The sequence below is a fragment of the Durio zibethinus genome, chromosome 23 (assembly GCF_047325235.1).
Source record: "Durio zibethinus cultivar Kanyao isolate XHJ-2024 chromosome 23, ASM4732523v1, whole genome shotgun sequence".
In the NCBI taxonomy this organism is placed as follows: Eukaryota; Viridiplantae; Streptophyta; class Magnoliopsida; order Malvales; family Malvaceae; genus Durio; species Durio zibethinus.
The window spans coordinates 15222105-15246144 of NC_143184.1; the positions used below are offsets into that span (position 1 = coordinate 15222105).

At 51.6% G+C, this 24040-nt stretch overlaps 6 non-coding genes across 6 annotated transcripts; all 6 read right to left on the reverse strand.

The window, feature by feature from the left end:
* Positions 1-3887: 3887 nt before the first annotated feature.
* On the reverse strand, positions 3888-7273 carry LOC149512340 (25S ribosomal RNA). The gene has a single exon (XR_016332957.1). It is a non-coding gene; the product is annotated as a 25S ribosomal RNA (ribosomal RNA).
* Positions 7274-7511: 238 nt separating this feature from the next.
* Positions 7512-7667, reverse strand: LOC149512341 (5.8S ribosomal RNA). The gene has a single exon (XR_016333016.1). It is a non-coding gene; the product is annotated as a 5.8S ribosomal RNA (ribosomal RNA).
* Positions 7668-7963: 296 nt separating this feature from the next.
* LOC149512342 (18S ribosomal RNA) lies at positions 7964-9771 on the reverse strand. The gene has a single exon (XR_016332896.1). It is a non-coding gene; the product is annotated as an 18S ribosomal RNA (ribosomal RNA).
* Positions 9772-13582: 3811 nt separating this feature from the next.
* On the reverse strand, positions 13583-16969 carry LOC149512343 (25S ribosomal RNA). The gene has a single exon (XR_016332953.1). It is a non-coding gene; the product is annotated as a 25S ribosomal RNA (ribosomal RNA).
* Positions 16970-17224: 255 nt separating this feature from the next.
* On the reverse strand, positions 17225-17380 carry LOC149512344 (5.8S ribosomal RNA). The gene has a single exon (XR_016333001.1). It is a non-coding gene; the product is annotated as a 5.8S ribosomal RNA (ribosomal RNA).
* Positions 17381-17675: 295 nt separating this feature from the next.
* On the reverse strand, positions 17676-19481 carry LOC149512345 (18S ribosomal RNA). Its single transcript, XR_016332921.1, has one exon. It is a non-coding gene; the product is annotated as an 18S ribosomal RNA (ribosomal RNA).
* Positions 19482-24040: the final 4559 nt, after the last annotated feature.

The window sequence follows — 24040 nt, forward strand, 5'->3', positions numbered from 1 at the left end:
CTCCGACCGATTGAGCACCCGTACACTCGTTTCGTGGATTAGCTTAGGCATACGGAGTTCATTCCATGTCTAAGCCCTAGCCGGACTGAGGGTTGGGGCAGCGGGACCGACAGCGGGATCCGTAGCATGCAAAGGGGGGCCGGGCTGATCATCGGCTTATGCATTATGCCTCTCCGACCGGCTCAGCGCCCGTACGCTCGCTTAGTGGGTTGACTTAGGTACACGGAGTTCATTCCCAGTCTAAGCATACCGAGTTCATTCCTAGTCTAAGATCAGACCGGCAGCAAGATTGACAGCAGCACGTAGAGGAGGACCGGGCTGATCCTCAACTTGCGCATCCTACCTCTCTGGCCGATTGAGCGCCCGCACGCTCGTTTCTTGGGTTGACTTAGGCATGCGGAGTTCATTCCAGGTCTAAGCCCTAACCGGATCGAGGGACCCGCAACGGGATCTATAGCACGCAGAGGGGGGCTGGGTTGATCTTCGGCTTACGCATTCTGGCTCTCTGGCCGGTTGAGTGGCCGCACTCTCTTTTCATGGGTTGACTTAGGCATACGTAGTGCATTCCCAGTCTAAGCATACGGAGTTCATTCCCAGTCTAAGATCGAACCGACAGTGGGATCGACAGTAGCACACAGAGGGGGATCAGGTCGATCCTTAACTTGGGCATCCTGTCTCTCCGGCCGGTTGAGCACCCACACGCTCGTTTCATGGGTTAACTTAGGCATGCGGAGTTCATTCTCGGTCTAAGCCCCAACCGAACTGAGGGACCCGTAGAGGGGGACCGAGCCGATCCCCGCCTTACGCATTATGCCTCTCCGACCGACTCAGTGCCCACATGCTCATTTCGTGGGTTGACTTAGGCATACGAAATTCATTCCCAGTCTAAGCATACGGAGTTCATTCCCAGTCTAAGATCGAATCGATAGCGGGATCGGTAGCAGCACGCAGAGGGGGACTGGGCCGATTCTCATCTTGCGCATCTTGCCTCTCCGATCAGCTGAGCGCCCACCCGCTTGTTTCGTGGGTTAACTTAGGCATGCAGAGTTCATTCCTGATCTAAGCCCCAAGCAGACCGAGGGACACGTAACGGGATCCTCAGCTTGCGCATTCTGGCTCTCCGGTCGGCTGAGCACCTACACGTTGATTTCATGGGTTGACTTAGGCATACATAGTACATTTTCGGTCTCGACCAACCAAGGGCCAGAGGCTATCGAGAACCTACCCCTTATATTGGCCCTCTATCCCTCATCAAACCTCGAGAAGTCACACCCCCTTAAAGAGCATTTGAGATTTTATAGGTTTGCTGCCAGTAGCCATTAAAGTGTCTGAAATGGGGACACTTTTTTCAAACGATCACAAAATCTTCTCCACTTCAAGTTTTTAGCTGAATTTTTTTATGCACGCCAACAAAAATTCAAGGCTCATGTCTACTAAATTTAGGGCCAAAACTCCTGCTAAGCAAGTCTCGTTCGTTCCTAGTCTAAGATCAGACCGGACAGAGGGTTGCAATAGCAGGACCAGCAGTAGGATCGACAGCACGTAGGGGGGACCGGGCTGATCCCCGACTTGCACATTCTATCTCTTTGACCGATTGAGCACCCGCACGCTCATTTCATGGATTGGCTTAGGTATACGGAGTTCATTCCATGTCTAAGCCCCAGTCGAATCGAGGGTTAAGGGCAACGGGATCGACAGTGGGATCGACAGCACGTAGAGGGGGGTCGGGCTAATCCCCGGCTTGCGCATTATGCCTCTCCGACCGGCTCAGCGCCCGCACGCTCACTTCGTGGGTTGACTTAGGCATACGGAGTTCATTCCCAGTCTAGGCATACCGAGTTCATTCCCAGTGTAAGATCAGACCGGCAGCGGGATGACAGCAGCACGTAGAGGAGGACCGGGTCGGTCCTTGGCTTACGCATCCTGCCTCTTCGGTCGACTGAGTGCCCGTACGCTCATTTCGTGGGTTGACTTAGGCATGCGAAGTTCATTCCTAGTCTAAGCCCCAATCGGATCGAGGGACCCACAGCGGGATCGGTAGCCCGTAGAGGGGGACCGGGCCGACTGAGCGCCCGCATGCTCGTTTCATGGGTTGACTTAGGCATACATAGTGCATTCCCAGTCTAAGTATACAGAGTTCATTCCCAATCTAAGATCAAACCAACAGTGGGATCGGTAGCAGCATGCAGAGGGGGATCGGGTCGATCCTGAACTTACACATCCTGCCTCTTCGGTCGACTGAGCGCCCGCACACTCGTTTCGTGTGTTGACTTAGGCATGCAAAGTTCATTCCTGATCAAAAGCCCTAACTGGACCGAGGGACCTGCAACGGGATCTGCAGCACGCAGAGGGGGGCCGAGCCGATCCTCGACTTGCGAATTCTGGCTCTCCAGTCGGCTGACCGCCCGTACGCTCATTTCTTGGGTTGACTTAAGCATACGTAGTGCATTCCCGATCTCGACCAACCAAGGGCCAAAGGCTATCGAGAACCTATCCTTTATATTGGCACCCTATCACTTATCAAACCTCGAGAACTCACACCCCCTTAAAGAGCATTTGAGATTTTATAGGTTTGCTACCAGTAGCCATTAAAGTATCTGAAATGGGGACACTTTTTTCAAATGGTCACAAAATCTTTTCCACTTCGAGTTTTTAGCTGAAATTTTTTGTGCATGCCAAAAAATATACAAGGATCTTGTCTACCAAATTTAGGGCCAAAACTCCTTCTAAAAAAATTTTAAAAAATCCCGAACCATAAAAAGTTTTAAAAATCATAAAAAATAGAAAACGGGTCGTCTTGGCATGAAACTTCACATGAAGGCTTAGGGGACCATTGTATGAATTTACAAGCCATAAAAATGGCATTGTTATGGCAAAAATATAAGAGGGTGGTCGGGTCAATCCTCGGCTTGCGCATTCTGGCTCTCCGTCCGATTGAGTGTCGCACGTTCGTTTCATAGGTTGACTTAGGCATACGTAGTGCATTCGCGATCTCGACCAACCATGGGCCAAAGGCTATCGAGAACCTATCCCTTATATTGGCCCCCTATCCTTCATCAAACCACTAGAACTCACACCCCTTTAAAGAGCATTTGAGATTTTATAGGTTTGCTGCCAGTAGCCATTAAACTGTCTAAGATGGGGACACTTTTTTCAAACGGTGACAAAATGTTCTTCACTTCGAGTTTTTAGCTGACCGGCAGTGGGATCGACAGCACGCAGACGCATTATGCCTCTCTGACCGGCTCAGCACCTGTACGCTCGTTTCGTGGGTTGACTTAGGCATACGGAGTTCATTCCCAGTCTAAGCATACGGAGTTAATTCCTAGTCTAAGATCAGACCGAAGCGGGATCGACAACAACATGCAGAGGGGGACCGAGTTGATCCTCGGCTTGAACATCCTGCCTCTTCGACAGGCTGAGCGCCCGCACGTTTGTTTCGTGGGTTGACTTAGGCATGTGGAGTTCATTCCCGGTCTAAACCCCAACCGAACCGAGAGACCCGCAGCGGAATCAGTAGCACGTAAAGGGGGTTCGGGCCGATCCTCAGCTTGCGCATTCTGGCTCTCCACTCGGCTGAGCGCCCGCACGCTTGTTTCATGGGTTGACTTAGGCATATGTAGTGCATTCCCGGTCTTGACCAACCAAGGGCCAGAGGCTATCGACGGTGTTTAGGGCAACAACCGAGGGGGACCAACAGCGGGATCCTCAGTCGGCTCATGCATCCCTTCCCCAACGGTCTGTTCGGTGCCCGCACACTCTATTAGAGGGCCGATCGGGGCGAGCGAAGTTCCTTCCCAATCGGGATCGGGGGACGGGGGGCTCCGGGTCACACCTAACCTCGAAAGGGGGCGGCATGAAAAGAAGGAAGGTCAGTGAGGGGAGGGACGAATCGAAGTGACAAAGGGCTGAATCTCAATGGATCATGGCAGCAAGGCCACTCTGCCACTTACAATACCCTCTCGCGTATTTAAGTCGTCTGCAAAGGATTCTACCCACCGCTCTGTGGGAATTGAGCTCCAAGGAGGCTTGCGCGACTCGTCTGCCGCAGGGGCTGCACCTACGACACGTGCCCTTGGGGGCCATGGGCCCCTACTGCAGGTCGACAATCGAGAGGTAGGCACGGGCGTCGCTTCTACCCCAGATTCTGATTTAGAGGCATTCAGTCATAATCCAGCGTACGATAGCTTCGCGCCACTAGCTTTTCAACCAAGCGCGATGACCAATTATGCGAATCAATGGTTCCTCTCATACTATGTTGAATTACTATCACGATGCCGCCATCAGTAGGGTAAAACTAACCTATCTCACGACGGTCTAAACCCAGCTCACGTTCCCTATTGGTGGGTGAACAATCCAACACTTGGTGAATTCTGCTTCACAATGATAGGAAGAGCTGACATCGAAGGATCAAAAAGCAACATCGCTATGAACGCTTGGCTGTCACAAGCCAGTTATCCCTATGGTAACTTTTCTGACACCTCGAGCTTCAAATCCTGAAGGTTTAAAGGATCGATAGGCCACACTTTCACGGTTCATATTCGTACTGAAAATCAGAATCAAACCAGCTTTTACCTTTTTGTTCCACATGAGATTTTTATTCTCGTTGAGCTCATCTTAGGACACTTGTGTTATCCTTTAACAGATGTGTCACCCCAGCCAAACTCTCTACCTGACAATGTCTTTCGCCCGGATCGACCGATTGAGGTTGACCTTGGGTCCAAAAAAAGGGGTCGTGCCCCACCTTCGATTCACGGAATAAGTAAAATAACGTTAAAAGTAGTGGTATTTCAATTTCGCCTGAGGGCTCCCACTTATCTTACACCTCTCAAGTAATTTCACAAAGTCAGACTAAAATGAAGCTCAACAGGGTCTTCTTTTCCTACTGATTTCGCCAAGCCTGTTCCCTTGGCTATGGTTTCGTTGGATAGTAGATAGGGACAGTGGGAATCTCGTTAATCCATTCATGCACATCACTAATTAGATGACGAGGCATTTGGCTACCTTAAGAGAGTCATAGTTACTCCCACCGTTTACCCGCGCTTGGTTGAATTTCTTCACCTCGACATTTAGAGCACTGGGCAGAAATCACATTACGTGAGCATCCGCAGGGACCATCGCAATGCTTTGTTTTAATTAAACAGTCGGATTCCCCTTGTCCGTACCAGTTCTAAGTCGACTGCTCATCGCCAGGGGAAAGCCCCGAGGGAACCGTTCCTAATTCGTCCCCCGACCAACAAGCGACAACCGCTCTCGTCACGAGAGCAGCTCGAGCAGTGCACCTGCAGCCGACGGGTTTGGGACTGGGACCTCCGTGCCCAGCCCTCAAAGCCAATCTTTTTCCTAAGGTTATAGATCTATTTTGTCGACTTCCCTTACCTACATTGTTGCATCGACCAAAGGCTGTTCACCTTAGAGACCTGATGCGATTATTAGTATGATCGGGTACGGACGACACTCGATCCTTCAGATTTTCAAAGGCCATCGAGGGCACACCGAACACCATGCGACGTGCAGTGCTCTTTCAGTTGCTGGACCTTACCTCCGGCTAAGTCGTTTCCAGGGTGGGCGGGCCGTTAAACAGAAAAGATAACTCTTCCCAAGGCCTTCACCAATGTCTTCGAACTCCCTAACATTGTCGTCAGTCTCGCATCTCGGTTCAAGAATTTTAACTTGATTCCCTTCTGAAGCTCGCGCGGGACGCACTGTCAGACGAGCTTTCCCCGTCCCTTAGGATCGACTAACCCATGTGCAAGTGCCGTTCACATGGAACTTTTCCCCTCTTCGGCCTTCAAAGTTCTCATTTGAATATTTGCTACTACCACCAAGATCTGCACCGACGACCGCTCCGCCTGGACTTATACCCCTAGTTTTACGATGACCGCTGAGCCCTCCTACTCATCGAGGCCTGGCCCTTGCCCAGACGATCGGGTATAGGTCACGCGCTTAAGCGCCATCCATTTTCGGGGCTAGTTGATTCGACAGGTGAGTTGTTACACACTCTTTAGCGGATTTTGACTTCCATGACCACCATCCTGCTGTCTTAATCGACCAACACCCTTTGTGGGTTCTAGGTTAGCATGCAGTTGGGCACCGTAACTCAGCTTCTGGTTCATCCCGCATCATCAGTTTTGCTTACCAAAAATGGCCCACTTGGAGCTCTCGATTCCATGGCGTGGCTTAACGAAGTAGCCGCACCGTCCTACCTATTTAAAGTTTGAGAATAGGTCGAGGGTGTTGCGCCCCCGATGCCTCTAATCATTGGCTTTACCCAATACAACTCGACGGGGGCTCTAGCTATCCTAAGGGAAACTTTGGAAGAAACCAGCTACTAGACGGTTCGATTAGTCTTTCGCCCCTAAACCCAAGTGAAACGAATGATTTGCATGTCAGTATCGCTGCGAGCCTCCACCAGAGTTTTCTCTAGCTTCACCCTGCTCAGGCATAGTTCACCATCCTTCGGGTCCCGACAGGTATGCTTGCAATCGAACCCTTCTTAAAAGATTAAGGTCGATCGGTGGTGCACCCGCGAGGGATCCCGCCAATCAGCTTCCTTGCACCTTATGATTTCTTGGCCTGTTAACTCGCACACATGTCAGACTCCTTGGTCCGTGTTTCAAGACGGGCCAAATGAGGAGCCCGCAGGCCGATGCCTGGAGCACGCTGGTGCTGGGGCACGCCAAGATGGCGCGTGCTGCGTTCCATGATCGCGGTGACGACGTCCCCGCAGGCACATCAAAAGCTCGAGATTGGGCCACCGTCGTGACTTGCATCGGTCCACGCCCCGAGTCGATCGACGGATTAGCTCTCGTCGTTCCACATCCGACCAGGGCACATCACCGGCCCCCATCCGCTTCCCTCTCGATAATTTCAAGCACTCTTTGACTCTCTTTTCAAAGTCCTTTTCATCTTTCCCTTGTGGTACTTGTTCGCTATCGATCTCTCACCCGTATTTAGCCTTGGATGGAATTTACAGCCCTATTGGGGCTGCATTCCCAAACAACCTGACTCGTGGACAGTGCCTAGTGGTGCGATAGGATTCGGGCACAACGAGGCTCTCACCCTCTTCGGTGCCCCTTTCCAAGGGACTTGGGCTCGGTCTGCCGCTGAAGATGCTTTTCCAGACTACAATTTGGATATCGGGGGCACCCGATTCTCAAGCTAGGCTCTTCTCGGTTCACTCACTGTTACTAGGGAAATCCTAGTAAGTTTCTTTTCCTCTGCTTATTGATATGCTTAAACTCAATGGATGATCTCGCCTGACCTGGGGTCACGACGTGAGCATCGACCGAGCGATACTAGGGGTCCAAAGGGGTCCAGGTGGACAACGAGCGCGCGTCACCTGGGACGAGGCACGTCGGGAGCTCTACCACCGATGGTCGCAGCAATGTCATTGTCAGGGACTCACTTTTGGGCCAACCGCGACCCATGGGATCGCAGGAGGCCATCTTCTGCCCGCCCCTTCCCCTGGAGCCCAAAGGGTTGGGGGTCGGAGGGGGGCCGAGGGTGTATGACACCCAGGCAAGCGTGCCCTCAGCCTAATGGCTTAGGGTGCAACTTGCGTTCAAAGACTTGATGGTTCACGGGATTCTGCAATTCACACAAAGTATCGCATTTCGCTATGTTCTTCATCGATGTGAGAGCCGAGGTATCCATTGCCAAGAGTCGTTTCTTTTTTTTTGTGACAAAAGGAGTCACGGCACCGCCCGCGCATGCACCACGGATGGGATGGCAATGACGCTCACGTTCTGTTTTCGTTTCGGTTCCTTGGCGTGATTCACGTCAGGCGTTCATTGTTCGACGGTGGGCGAGATGACGCCGACCATTCTGCCCACCCCGTAGGGGGGACGAAGCGACCGCTGCACCCTCCCGGGGCTAGAGGGGGCTCAGGGCACGGGGGCACCCTTGCCCCTTCGGTGTTTTGTTAACGCGTCCGTGGGTCGTCCGTCGAGCGGGGTTTCGACAATGATCCTTTCGCAGGTTCACCTACGAAAATCTTGTTACGACTTCTCCTTCCTCTAAATGATAAGGTTCAATGGACTTCTTGCGACGTCGCGGGTGGTGGACCGTCCATGTCGTCGTGATCCGAACACTTCACCAGACCATTCAATCGGTAGGAGCGATGGGTGACGTGTACAAAGGGCAGGGATGCAGTCAGCGCGAGCTGATGAGTCGCGCTTACTAGGAATTCCTCGTTGAAGACCAACAATTGCAATGATCTATCCCCATCATGATGAAATTTTAAAGATTACTCGGGCCTGTCGACCAAGGCTATAGACTCATTGAATACATCATTGTAGCGCGCGTGCGGCCTAAAACATCTAAGGGCATCATAGACCTGTTATTGCCTCAAACTTCCTTGGCCTAAGCGGCCATAGTCCCTCTAAAAAGCTAGCCACGAAGGATCACCTCCGCATAGCTAGTTAGCAGGCTGAGGTCTCGTTCGTTAACGAAATTAACCAGACAAATTGCTCCACCAACTAAGAACGACCATGCACCACCACCCATAGAATCAAGAAAGAGCTCTCAGTCTGTCAATCCTTACTATGTCTGGACCTGGTAAGATTCCCCGTATTGAGTCAAATTAAGTCGCAGGCTCCACTCCTGATGGTGCCCTTCTGTCAATTCCTTTAAGTTTCAACCTTGCGACCATACTCCCCCCGGAACCTAAAGACTTTGATTTCTCATAAGGTACCGACGGAGTCCTAAAAGTAACATCCGCCGATCCCTAGTTGGCATTGTTTATGGTTGAGACTAGGACGGTATCTGATCGTCTTCGAGCCCCCAACTTTCGTTCTTGATTAATGAAAACATCCTTGGCAACTGCTTTCGCAGTTGTTCATCATTCATAAATCCAAGAATTTCACCTCTGACTATCAAATACGAATGCCCCTGACTGTCCCTGTTAATCATTACTCCAATCCCGAAGGCCAACACAATAGGACCAAAATCCTATGATGTTATCCCATGCTAATGTATACAAGCGTAGGCCTGCTTTCAGCACTCTAATTTCTTCAAAGTAACAGTGCTGGAGGAACGACCCGGGCAATTAAGTGTAGGAGCACATCATTGACAGTAGGGACAAGTAGACTGGTGCTCATCATGAGACGGACTGGACGACCCAACCCTATTTCCAACTATGAGCTTTTTAACTGCAACAACTTAAATATACGTTATTGGAGCTAGAATTACTGTGGCTGCTGGCACCAGACTTGCCTTCCAATGGATTCTTGTTAAGGGATTTAGATTGTACTCATTCCAAGTACCAGACTCATAGAGCCCGGTATTGTTATTTATTGTCACTACCTCCCCGTGTCAGGATTGGGTAATTTACGCCCCTGTTGCCTTCCTTGGATGTGGTAGCCATTTTTCAGGCTCCCTCTTCGAAATCGAACCCTAATTCTCTGTCACCTGTCACCACCATAGTAGGCCACTATCCTGCCATTGAAAGTTGATAGGGCAGAAATTTGAATGATGCGTCACCGGCACAAAGGCCGTGTGATCCATCAAGTTATCATGAATCATCAGAGCAATGGGCATAGCCCGTGTCGACCTTTTATCTAATAAATGCATCCCTTCTAGAAGTCGAAGTTTGTTGTACGTATTAGCTCTAGAATTACTACGGTTATCCGAGTAGTAGATACCATTAAACAAACTATAACTGATTTAATGAGCCATTCACAGTTTCACAGTCTAAATTAGTTTATACTTACACATGCATGGCTTAATCTTTGAGACAAGCATATGACTACTGGCAGGATCAACCAGGTAGCATTCCTTCGGGAAGTTGGCACCGCGTGGGCCTTGATGCACTGACCGAGCGGCAGAGAGAGCCCGACGTAGAGCACAAGCGTCTTGCGTGTCTAGCACGTACAATGCGTAGCATCGGATGAACGGGGGCCGAGAGCCCACGCTCGCTAAATGTTTCGCATCCGAGAGCACGATCGAACGTCGGTGCACCAATGCAGCCACGGAGGATTGGGTGGCACGCTTGGGATACTGGCCATGATTGACGTCCGACCCGTGGCCCCTCGGGACACGAGACGGATGAGGGATGGTGAGACATCCGATTTCCATCGATTCAGGTATGCAACACAAGATCCCGATAGCGCCCCCTGGGTATGATGATCGCGTGGGGGGAGATTGAAGAGGATGACGGGTCGACAGTTTGATGCATCGAGCATGGAGCCTGCCAACACATACAACCATAGCACCACTCATATACCCATTGCGTACAAGTGGCAGCATCCATGCGCGCCGATCCACAACCTGCCCGAACGATTACTCGATGAGCGAGAGGAGGAAACGACATGCGAGGCCTCGCCACAACCGCTTGGCATGAGAAAAACACGAGCAAGGGCCACGAGACTGCCCCTACCATCTGACAGGCAACAACAAAATGACACCACCAATGATTGGCTCGACCATGACCGCATGCGCGAACTCCGCTGACACCACCCCAGGGGGACGTTGCTCGATTCAGGGACTTGTTCCTGGGGTCTCGGGTAGCGTCGGCTGCGTGCACAGCCTCGTCGAGGCCTACTCGTTTTTGTGGTCGATGAGAAGGGATGTGAGACCGTTAAATACTGAGAGACCTGGTCGGGCCAAGCTCGTAATTGTGACTTCTGCTCGCACCACCCCATGGAGCCGTTGCCCGATTCAAAGACTTGGTCTGGGGTCTAGGGCAGCATCCACCGCGTGCATGAGCTCGAGCTCAGCTCCCTTTTTTCACATGCACACCAATCGATCATGGCCATGGGCGCCTGTCGGTCACCGGAGCAACCAGTCGTCGGATAAAACGATCGGAAGGCATGCACGCCCTGTATTTCGCTCAAGGGACGTTACCCTGGGTGTACATAATGGGAGGCCCATCACGCACACCTACTCCCTCCGTAGGGGGGAGAGGGGATGCCGAACCACCACCCCTTAAAGAGCATTAGAGATTTTACAGATATGCTACCAGTAGACGTTAAAGTGTCAGAAATGGGGACACTTATTCCAAATAGACATATCCCGCATCGAGGGTGAGTAGGTGTCGATGGTGGTTGGGACATGTGCCCACACCAAGGGCCAGCGTGTGCTGATAGTGGTCGAGGCAATCGCTTACTGCTCGCACTAGATCGAGGCATGTGCCCACACCAAGGCTCGACATGTGTCGATGGTGTTCGAGGCAACCGCCTGTACCAAGGCCCGACATGTGCCGATGGTGTTCGACGCAACCGCCCACACCAGGGGCCATCTTCTACCGATGATGGTTGAGGCAACAGCCCATACCAAGGGTCGGCTTATGCCGATGGTGCTCGAGGCAACCGCCCACACCAAGAGCCATCTTCTGCAAATGGTGGTCGAGACAACCGCCCACACCAAGGCCCAGCACGTGCCGATGGTGTTCGAGGCAACCGCCCGCACCAAGGGCCATCTTATGCCGATGTTGGTCGAGGCAAGAGCCCACACCAAGGGTTGGCTTGTGCCGATGGTGTTTGAGGCAACCGCCTGCACCAAGGCTCGGCATGTGTCGATAATGGTTGAGGCAACCGCCTGCACCATGGCCCAGCATGTACCGATGGTGTTCGATGCAACCACCCTCACCAGGGGCCATCTTGTGTCGATGGTGATCGAGGCAACCATCCGTACCAGGGCCCAACTTGTGCCGATGGCAGTCGAGGCAAGTCCCCGTACCAAAGGGTAGCCTGTGCAGATGATGGTCGATGCATGTGCCATCACCATGCGCCATCATGTGCCATTGATGGTCGAGGTCTTGGCCGAAGTTTGATTTTGAGCCACGGTGCACATGCTGGGCTCGGGCATGTGCTGGTGTCACATTTTTTTTGCTCGGGGCACCATCATCGGAGCATCGTCAGAGCATCATCGAAGAACCTAACCAGCGGCATTGGGGGTTTCGACGATTGAGGGGGCTAGGGGGTGTGCGCACATGATGTGTGATGGGTGCTGGTACTTGGCCCTTATATTGGCCCCCTATCCCTCATCAAACCTCAAGAACTCACACCCCCTTGAAGAGCATTTAAGATTTTATAGGTTTGCTGCTAGTAGCCATTAAAGTGTCCGAAATGGGGACACTTTTTTCAAAAGGTCACAAAATCTTCTTCACTTCGAGTTTTTAGCTGAATTGTTTTGTGCATGACAAAAAAAATACAAGGATCATGTCTACCAAATTTAGGGCCAAAAATCCTTCTAAAAAAATATAAAAAAATCCCAAACCGTAAAAAGTTTCAAAAATTATGAAAAATAGAAAACGGGTCGTCTTGCCACGAAACTTCACATGAAGGCTTAGGGGACCATTATATGAATTTACAAGCCATAAAAATGGCATTGGCATGGCAGAAATATGAAGATGTGCCTGAACCCACCTATCACTCGATCGATCCACGGCTTATGCATCCCGCCTCTCTGGCCAACATAGTGCCCGTCCGCTCATTTCGTGGGTTGACTTAGGCATACGGAGTTCATTCCCAATCTAAGATTGGACCAGATCGAGGGTTGCGGTAGCAGGACCCGTAGCGAGATCGACAGCGCGTAGAGGGGGATCGGGCCGATCCTCGACTTGCACATTCTGCCTCTCTAGCCGGTTGAGCGCCCGCACGCTCGTTTCATGCGTTGACTTAGGCATACGAAGTTCATCCCCAATCTAAGCAAGTCTCGTTCATTCCCAGTCTAAGATCGGACCAGACCGAAGGTTGCAGTAGCAGGACCAGCAATAGGATCAGCAGCACGTAAAGGGGCACCGGGTTGATCCTCGACTTGTGCATTCTGCCTCCCCGGCTGATTGAGCCCCCGCACTCTCGTTTCGTGGGTTGGCTTAGGCATACGGAGTTCATTCCATGTCTAAGCCCCAGTCGGATCGAGGGTTGTGGCAGTGGGACCGGTAGCGAGATCGATAGCACGCAGAGAGGGATCGGGCCGATCCCCGGCTTATGCATTATGCCTTTCCGACTAGCTCAGTGCCCGCACGCTCGTTTCATGGGTTGACTTAGGCATACGAAGTTCATTCCCAGTCTAAGCATACGGAGTTCGTTCCTAGTCTAAGATCGGACTAACAGTGAGATCGACAGCAGCACGCAGAGGAGGACCGGGCTGATCCTTGGCTTGCGTATCCTACCTCTTCGACCAACTGAGCACCCGCACGCTCGTTTCGTGGGTTCACTTAGGCATGCAAAGTTCATTCCCGACGTAAGCCCCAATCGGACTGAGGGACCCACAACGGGATCGATAGCGCGCAGAGGGGGGCCGAACCGATCCTCAATGTTCGCATTCTAGCTGTCCGACTGGCTGACCACCCGCACGCTCGTTTCATGGGTTGACTTATCCCGATCTCGACCAACCAAGGGCCAAAGGCTATCGACGGCGTTTGGGGCAACAACCAAGGGGGACTAGCAGTGGGATCCTTGGTCTGCTCGTGCATCCCTCCCCCAAAGGTCAGTTCGATGCCCGCATGCTCATTTTGATGGTCGATCAGGGAGAGCAGAGTTCATTCCTAGTCGGGACCGAAAGACGGAGGGCCTCGGGTCACACCCAATCTCGGAGGGAGGCGACATGAAAAGAAGGAAGGTTGGCGGGATGAGGGACGAATCAAAGCGACAAAGGGCTAAATCTCAGTAGATCGTGGCAGCAAGGCCAATCTGCCACTTACAATACCCCGTCGCGTATTTAAGTCATCTACAAAGGATTCTACCCATTGCTCGATGGGAACTGAGCTTCAAGGAGGCTCGTACGACTCATCCGCTGTAGGGGTTGCACCTACGACACGTGCCCTTGGGGGCCATGGGCCCCTACTACGGGTCGGCAATCGGGCGGCAAGCGCGTGTGTCACTTCTAGCTCAAATTCTGACTTAGAGGCATTCAGTCATAATCCAGTGCATGGTAGCTTCACGCCATTGGCTTTTCAACCAAGTGCAATGACCAATTGTGCGAATCAGCGGTTCCTCTCGTACTAGGTTGAATTACTATCACGACGCCACCATTAGTAGGGTAAAACTAACCTGTCTCACGACGGTCTAAACCCAGCTCACGTTTCCTATTGATGGGTGAACAATCTAACACTTGGTGAATTTTGCTTTACAATGATAGGAAGAGCCAACATCGAAGGATCAAAAAGCAACGTCGCTATGAATGCTTGGCTGCCACAAGCCAGTTATCCCTATGGTAACTTTTCTGACACCTCTAGCTTCAAATCTCAAAAGTTTAAAGGATCGATAGGCCACGCTTTCACAGTTCGTATTCGTACTGAAAATCAAAATCAAACGAGCTTTTACCTTTTTGTTCCACACGAGATTTCTATTCTCGTTAAGCTCATCTTAGGACACTTGCATTATCTTTTAATAGATGTGCCACCCCAGCCAAACTCCCCACCTGACAATGTCTTCCGCCCGGATCGACCAACTGAGGCCGACCTTGGGTCCAAAAAAAGGGGTCGTGCCCCACCTCCAATTCACGGAATAAGTAAAATAACGTTAAAAGTAGTGGTATTTCAATTTCGCTCAGGAGCTCCCTCTTATCCTACACCTCTCAAGTCATTTCACAAAGTCAAACTAGAGTTAAGCTCAACAGGATCTTCTTTCCCCGTTGATTCTACCAAGCCCGTTCCCTTGGCTGTGGTTTCATTGGATAGTAGACAGGGACAGTGGGAATCTCGTTAGTCTATTCATGCACGTCACTAATTAGATGACGAGGCATTTGGCTACCTTAAGAGAGTCATAGTTACTCCCACCGTTTACCCACACTTGGTTGAATTTCTTCACTTTGACATTCAGACCACTGGACAGAAATCACATTGTGTGAGCATTCGCAGGGACCATCGTAATGCTTTGTTTTAATTAAATAGTCGAATTCCCCTTATCCGTACTAGTTTTGAGTCGACTGCTAGTCGCCCGAGGAAGGCCCTCGAGGGAGCCATTCCTAGTCCATCCCTCGACTGACACGCGGTAACCGCTCCCATCGCGAGAGTAGCTCGAGCAGTGCACCAGTAGCTGATGGGTTTGGGACTGGGACCCCCGTGCCCAGCCTTCAGAGCCAATCCTTTTCTCGAGGTTACGAATCCATTTTGTAGACTTCCCTTGCCTACATTGTTCCATCGACCAGAGGCTGTTCACCTTGGAGACCTGATGAGGTTATGAGTACGATTGGGTGCGGACGGTACTCGGTCCTCTGGATTTTCAAGGGCTGTCGGGGGTACACCGGACACCACGCGATGACGGTGCTCTTCCAGCCACTAGACCCTACCTCCGACTAAGCCATTTCCAGGGTGGGCGGGCCGTTAAACAGAAAAGATAACTCTTCCCGAGGCCCCTGCCGATGTCTTCAGACTCTTTAACGTTGTCGTCAGCCGTCGCATCTCGGTTCAAGAATTTTAACCCGATTCCCTTTCGAAACTCGCACGAGACGCACTGTCAGATGGGCTTCCCTCGTCTCTTAGGATCGACTAATCTATGTGCAAGTGCCGTTCACATGGAACTTTTCCCTCTTCGGCCTTCAAAGTTCTCATTTGAATATTTGCTACTACCACCAAGATCTGCACCGACGGTCGCTCCGCCCAGGCTCGTGCCTCGGGTTTTACGGTGATCGTGGTGCCCTCCTACTCATCGAGGCCTGGCCCTTGCCTCGACGGTCGGGTATAGGTCACACGCTTAAGCACCATCCATTTTTGGGGCTAGTTGATTCGACAAGTGAGTTGTTACACACTCCTTAGTAGATTTTGACTTCCATGACCACCGTCCTACTGTCTTAATCGACAAACACCCTTTGTGGGTTCTGGGTTAGCATGCAGTTGGGCACCGTAACCTGACTTTTGGTTCATCCCACATCGCCAATTTTGCTTACCCAAAATGGCCCACTTGGAGCTCTCGATTCCGTGGAACGGTTCAACAAAGCAGTCGCGCCATCTTACCTATTTAAAGTTTGAGAATAGGTCAAGGGCATTGCGCCCCCGATACCTCTAATCATTGGCTTTACCTTATAGAACTAGACGGGGGCTCCAGCTATCCTGAGGGAAACTTTAGAGGGAACCAACTACTTGACGGTTCGATTAGTCTTTCGCCCCTACACCCAAGTCAGATGAATGATTTACACGTCAGTATCGCTGCGGGCCTCCACCAGAGTTTTCTCTGGTTTTGCCCCGCTCAGGCATAGTTCACCATCTTTCGGGTCCCGACGGGCATGCTCACACTCGAACCCTTCCCAGAAGATCAAGGTCGATCGACGGTGCACCCGCGAGGGATCCCGCCAATCAGCTTCCTTGCACCTTACGAGTTTTTCGGCCCGTTGACTCACACGCATGTCAAACTCTCTGGTTCGTGTTTCAAGATGGGCCGGATGGAGAGCCCACAGGTCGACGCCTAGAGCACGCTGGTGCCGGGGCACACCGAGACGGTGCGTACTGCCTTCCACGATCATGGTGATGACATCTCCGTGGGCAGATCGAAAGCCCAGGCTTGGGTCGCCGTCGCGACCTGCATCAGTCCATGCCCTGAGTCGATCAATGGATCAGCTCTCGTCATTCCACATCCGACCGGAGTGCATTGCCGACCCCCATCCGCTTCCCTCCCGACAATTTCAAGCACTCTTTGACTCTCTTTTCAAAGTCCTTTTCATCTTTCCCTCGTGGTACTTGTTCGCTATCTGTTTTCTGCCCGTATTCAGCCTTGGACGGAATTTATCGCCCGATTGAGGCTGCATTCCCAAACAAACCGACTTGCGGACAGTGTCTCGTGGTGTGATAGGGTTAGGGCACAACGGGGCTCTCACCTTCTCTAGTGCCCCTTTCCAGGGGACTTGGGCCCAATCCGCCGCTGAGGACATTTTTCCAGACTACAATTCAGACGTCGGGGGTGTCTGATTCTCAAGCTAGGCTCTTCTCGGTTCGCTCACCGTTACTAAGGGAATCTTGGTAAGTTTCTTTTCCTCTGCTTATTGATATGATTAAACTCAACGGGTGATCCCGCCTAACCTGGGGTCACGACGTGAGCATCAACCGAGTGATACAGGGACCGAGTGATACGGGGGGTCTGAAGGGGTCTGGATGGACAACGAGTGCGCGTCACCGGGGACGAGGCATGCCGGGAGCTCTACCACCAACGATCGTGACGCTGTCATTGTCGGGGACTCATTTTTGGGCCAATCGTGACCCATGGGATCGCGGGAGGCCATCTTCCGCCCGCCCCCTTCCCCCAGAGCCCGAAGGGCGGAGGGTCGGAGGGGGGGCGACGGTGCATGACACCCAGCCAAGCATGCCCTTGGCTTAATGGCTTGGGGTGCAACTCACGTTCAAAGACTTGATAGTTCACAGGATTCTGCAATTCACACCAAGTATCACATTTCGCTACGTTCTTCATCGATATGAGAGCCGAGATATTCGTTGCCAAGAGTCGTTTCATTTTTTCGTGACAAAAGGAGTCGCGACGCCCCCCGCGCACGCACCGCAGATGGGATGGCGACAACTAGCGCGCTCCATTTTCGTTTCGATTCCTTGGCGCGATTCATGTCAGGGGTTCATTATTCGACGGTGGGCGAGATGACACTGATCATTTCGCTCGCCCCGTAGGGGGGACGAAGCGACTGTCGCACCCTCCTGGGGCCAGAGGGGGCTCGGGGCATGGGGGCACCCTAGCCCCCTCGGTGTATCGTTAACGCATCCGTGGGTCATTCGTCGAGCGGGGTTTCGACAATGATCCTTTCGCAGGTTCACCTACGGAAACCTTGTTACGACTTCTCCTTCCTCTAAATGATAAGGCTCAGTGGAATTCTCGTGACGTCGCAGGCGGTGGACCGTCCACATCATCGCGATGTGAACACTTCATCAGACCATTCAATCGGTAGGAGCGACGGGCGGTGTGTACAAAGGGTAGGGACATAGTCAACGTGAGCTGATGACTCGTGCTAACTAGGAATTCCTCATTGAAGACCAACAATTGCAATGATCTATCCCCATCACGATGAAATTTCAAAGATTACCCAGGCCTGTCGGCCAAGGCTATAGACTCGTTGAATACATCAGTGTAGCGCGCGTGTGGCCCAGAACATCTAACGGCATCACAAACCTGTTATTGCCTCAAACTTCCTTGGCCTAAGCGGCCATAGTCCCTCTAAGAAGCTAGCCACGAAAGATCACCTTCGTGTAGCTAGTTAGCAGGCTGAGGTCCATTCGTTAATGGAATTAACCAGACAAATCACTCCACCAACTAAGAACGGCCATGCACCACCACCCATAGAATCAAGAAAGAGCTCTCAGTCTGTCAATCCTTACTATGTCTGGACTTGGTAAGTTTCCCCGTGTTAAGTCAAATTAAGTCACAGGCTCCACTCCTGGTGGTGCCCTTCCATCAATTCCTTTAAGTTTCAACCTTGCGACCATACTCCCCTCGAAACCCAAAGACTTTGATTTCTCATAAGGTGCTGGTGGAATCCTAAAAGTAACATCTGTCGATCCTTGGTCGGCATCGTTTATGGTTGAGACTAGGATGGTATCTGATCATCCTCGAGCCCTCAACTTTCATTCTTGATTAATGAAAACATCCTTGGCAAATGCTTTCGCAGTTGTTCGTCTTTCGTAAATCCAAGAATTTCACCTCTGAATATGAAATACAAATGCCCTCGACTGTCCCTGTTAATCATTACTTCGATCCCGAAGGCCAACACAATAGGACCGAAATCCTATGATGTTATCCCATGCTAATGTATACAAGCGTAGGCCTGCTTTCAGCACTCTAATTTCTTCAAAGTAACAGAGCTGGAGGAATGACCTGGGTAATTAAGTCCAGGAGTGCATCGTCGGTAGTAGGGACGAGTAGACCGGTGCTCATCATGAGGTAGATCGGATGACCCAACCCTAGTTCCAACTACAAGCTTTTTAACTGCAACAACTTAAATATACGTTATTGGAGCTGGAATTATCGTGACTACTGGCACTAGGCTTGCCCTCCAATGGATCCTCGTTAAAGGATTTAGATTGTACTCATTTCAATTACCAGACTCATAGAGCCCGATATTGTTATTTATTATCACTACCTCTCCGTGTCAGGATTGGGTAATTTACGCATCTGCTGCCTTCCTTGGATGCGGTAGCTGTTTCTCAGGCTCCCTCTTCGAAATCAAACCCTAATTCTCTGTCACCCGTCACCACCATAGTAGGCCACTATCCTACCATCGAAAGTTGATAGGGCAGAAATTTAAATGATAAGTCGTTGGCACAAAGGCCGTGCGATCCGTCGAGTTATCATGAATCATCAGAGCAACGGGCATAGCCCGCGTCGACCTTTTATCTAATAAATGCATCCCTTCCAGAAGTCAAGGTTTGTGCATGTATTAGCTCTAGAATTACTATGGTTATCCGAGTAATAGATACCATCAAACAAACTATAACTGATTTAATGAGCCATTCGCAGTTTCACAGTTTGAATTAGTTCATACTTACACATGCATGGCTTAATCTTTGAGACAAGCATATGACTACTGGCAGGATCAACCAGGTAGCATTCCTTCGGAACGTTGGCACCACGTGGGCCTCGATGCACCGATCGAGCGGCGGAGAGAGCCCGACACATAGCGCAAGTGTTGTGTATGTTGAACACGTAAAATACGTAGCATCGGACGAACGGGGGCCGAGAGCCCACGCCCACTAAACATTTTGCATCCGAGAGCACGATCGAACGTCGGTGCACCAATACGGCCATGGAAGATTGGGTGGCACGCTTAGGACACCGGCCATGATTGACGTACAACCCGTGGCCCCTAGGGACACGAAACGGATGAGGGATGGAGAGACATTTGGTTTCCATCTATTCAGGTATGCAACATATGATCCCAATCGCGCCCCCTGGGTACGACGACCACATGGGGGGAGATTGAAAAGGATGACGGGTCGACAATTTGATGCATCGAGCACGGAGCCTGCCAACACGCACAACCATAGCACCATTCATATACCCATTGCGTACAAGTGGCAGTATCTACGCGCGCCGATCCATAACCCACCCAATCGATTACTCGACAAGCGAGCGGAGGAAACGACGTGCGAGGCCATGCCATAACCACTTGGCACAAGAAAAACACGAGCAAAGGCACGAGACTGCCCCTGCCATCTGATAGGCAACAACAAAGTGACACCACCAATGCTTGGCTCAACCGGGACCGCACGCGCGAGCTCTGCTGACACCACCCCAAGGGGACATTGCCCGATTCAGGGACTTATTCCTGGGGTCTCAGGTAGCATCGACTGTGTGCACGGCCTCGTCGAGGCCTAGGCATTTTTGTGGTCGATGATAAGGGATCGTAAGACAGTCAAATATCGAAAGACCTGGCTGGGCTAAGCTCGCAATCATGGCTTCTGCTCGCACCACCCCAAGGAGTCGTTGCTCGATTCAAGGACTTAGTCTGGGTTCTAAGGCAGCATCCACCATGTGCACGAGCTCGAGCTTAGCTCCTCTTTTTCGTATGCACGCCAACCGATCGAAGCCATGGGCGTCTGCTAGTCACTAGAACAACCAATCGTTGGACAAAATGGTCGGAAGGCATGCATGCCCTGTATTTCACTTAAGGGATGTTACCCTAGGTGTACGTAATGAGAGGCCCATCACGCACACCTACTCCGCCCGTAGGAGGGGGAGAGGGAATGTCGGACCACCACCCCCTAAAGAGCATTAGGGATTTTACAGGTATGCTACCAGTAGACATTAAAGTGTTTGAAATGACAAACAGGCATATCCCACACCGAGGGTGAGCAGGTGCCAATGGTGGTTGGGGCATGTGCCCGCACCAAGGGCCAGCGCGTGCCGATGGTGGTCGATGCCACTATCCGCACTAAGGGTCAGCGTGTGCTGATAGTGGTCGAGGCAACCGCCTGCACCAGATCGAGCCATGTGCCCACACCAAGGCCCGGCATGTGCCAATGGTGTTCAAGGCAACCGCCCGCACCAAGGCCCGGCATGTACCGATGGTGTTCGATGCAATCGCCAGCACCAAGGGCTATCTTCTATCGATGGTGGTCGAGGCAAGAGCCCGCACAAAGGGCTGGCTTAGTTGACGATGCTCGAGGCAACCACCTGCACCAAGGGCCATCTTCTGTCGATGGTGGTCGAGGCAACCACCCGTACCAAGGCCCAGCACATGCCGATGGTGTTCAAGGCAACTGCCTGCACCAGGGGCTAGCATGTACCGATGGTGTTCGAGATAATCGCTCGCACCAGGGGCCATCTTTTACCGATGATGGTCGAGGCAGGAGCCCGCACCAAGGGTCGACTTGTGTCGATGGTGTTCGAGGCAACTGCTCGCACCAAGGCTCAACATGTGCCGTTGATGGTCGAGGCAACCGCCCGTACCATGGCCTAGCATGTGCCGATGGTGTTCGATGCAACTGCCCGTACCAGGGGCCATCTTGTGTCGATGGTGATCGAGGCAATCGTCCGCACCAGGGCTCAGCTTATGCCGATGGTGGTCAAGGTAAGTGCCCATACCAAAAGGCAGCCTGTGCCGATGATGGTCAATGCATGTGCCATCACCATGCGCCATCATGTGCCATTGATGATTGAGGCCTTGGTCAAAGTTCAATTTTGAGCCACGGTGCACATGCTGGGCTCGGGCATGTGCTGGTGCCACATTTTTTTCGCCCGGGGCACCATCGTCGGAGAACCTAATCGGTGGCATTGGGGGTTCCAGCGATTGGGGGGGCAGGGGGTACGCACATGATGTATGATGGGTGCTAGTACTTGGCCCATCTATTGGCCCCCTATCCCTCATCAAACCTCTAGAACTCACACCCCCTTGAAGAGCATTTGAGATTTTATAGGTTTGCTGCCAATAGCCATTAAAGTGTCTGAAATGGGGACACTTTTTTCAAACGGTCACAAAATCTTCTCCACTTTGAGTTTTTAGCTGAATATTTTTGTGCGTGCCAACAAAAATACAAGGATCATGTCTACCAAATTTCGGGCCAAAACTCCTTCTAAAAAAATTTTAAAAAATCTCGAACCGTAAAAGTTTCAAAAATCATGAAAAATAGAAAATGGGTCATCTTGCCAAGAAACTTCACATGAAGGCTTAGGGGACCATTGTATGAATTTACAAGCCATAAAAATGGCATTGGTACGATAGAAATATGAAGATGTGCCTGAACCAACCTATCACCCGATCGATCCATGGCTTGCGCATCCAGCCTCTCTGGCCGACGTAGTGCTCATCCGCTCGTTTCGTGAGTTGACTTAGGCATACAGAGTTCATTCCCAATCTAAGATTGGATCGGATCGAGGGTTGCAGCAGCAGGACCAGCAGCGGGATCGACAGCACGCAGAGGGGGACTGGGTCGATCCCCGGCTTGCACATTCTATCTCTCTGGTCGAATAAGTGCCCGCATGCTCTTTTCATGGGTTGACTTAGGCATACGGAGTTCATCCCTAGTCTAAGCAAGTCTCATTCATTCCCAATCTAAGATCAGACCAGACCGAGGGTTGTAGCAGCAGGACCAGCAGCAGGATTGGCAGCACGCAAGGAGGGACCGGATCGATCCCCGACTAGAGCATTCTGGCTCTCCGACCGGTTTAGCACCCGCACGTTCATTTCTTGGGTTGGCTTAGGCATACGGAGTTCATTCCATGTCTAAGCCCTAGTTAGACTGAGGGTTGTGGCAGCGGGATCAACAGCACGCAGAGGGGGGCCGGGCCGATCCTCGGCTTGAGCATTCTGGCTCTCCGATCGGTTGAGAACCCGTATGCTCGTTTCATGGGTTGACTTAGGCATACGTAGTGCATTCCCGATCTCAACCAACCAAGGGCCAGAGGCTATCGAGAACCTATCCCTTATATTGGCCCCCTATCCCTCATGAAACCTCGAGAACTCACACCCCCTTAAAGAGCATTTGAGATTTTATAGGTTTGTTGCAAGTAGCCATTAAAGTGTCTGAAATAGGGACACTTTTTTCCAACGGTCACAAAATCTTCTCCACTTCGAGTTTTTAGCTGAATTTTATTATGCTTGCCAACAAAAATACAAGGATCATGTCTACCAAATTTGGGGCCAAAACTCCATCTAAAAAAATTTTAAAAAATCTCGAAACTTAAAAAGTTTCAAAAATCATGAAAAATAGAAAATGGGTCGTCTTGCCACAAAACTTCACATGAAGGCGGAAGGCTTAGGGGACCATTGTATGAAGATGTGCCTGAACCAACCTATCACCCGATCGATCAATGGCTTGCGTATCCCTCCTCTCTGGCCGACGTAGTGCCCATCCGCTCGTTTCATGGGTTGACTTAGGTATACGGAGTTCATTCCCAGTCTAAGATCAGACCGGATCAAGGGTTGCAGTAGCAGGACCCGTAGCGGGATCAACAGCACGCAAAGGGGGACCGGACCAATCCCCGACTTGCACATTCTGCCTCTCTGGCCGACTGAGCGCCCGTACGCTCGTTTCGTGGGTTAACTTAGGCATACGGAGTTCATCCCCAGTCTAAGCAAGTCTCGTTCATTCCCAGTCTAAGATCGGACCAAACCGAGGGTTGCGACAGCAGGACCAGCAGCAGGATCGGCAGCACGCAAGGGGGACCAGGCCGATTCCTGACTCGTGCATTCTACCTCTCCGGCTGGTTGAGCGTCCGCACGCTCGTTTTGTGGGTTGGTTTAGGCATACGAAGTTTATTCCATGTCTAAGCCCCAGTCGGACCGAGGGTTGTGGTAGTGGGACCGACAGCAGGATCGGTAGCGCGTAAAGAGGGACCGGGCTGATCCCCGACTTACGTATTATGCCTCTTCGACCAGCTCAGCGCCCGCACGCTCGTTTCATGGGTTGACTTAGGCATACGGAGTTCATTCCCAGTCTAAGCATACGGAGTTCACTCCCAGTCTAAGATCGGACCAATAGCGGGATTGACAGCAGCAAGCAGAGGCGGACTGGGCCGATCCTTGGCTTGCGCATCCTGCCTCTCCGATCGGTAGAGCGCCCGCATGCTCGTTTCGTGGGTTGACTTAGGCATGTAAAGTTCATTCCCGATCTAAGCCCCAACCGAGGCGAGGGACCCGCAGCGGGATCGACTGCACGTAGAGG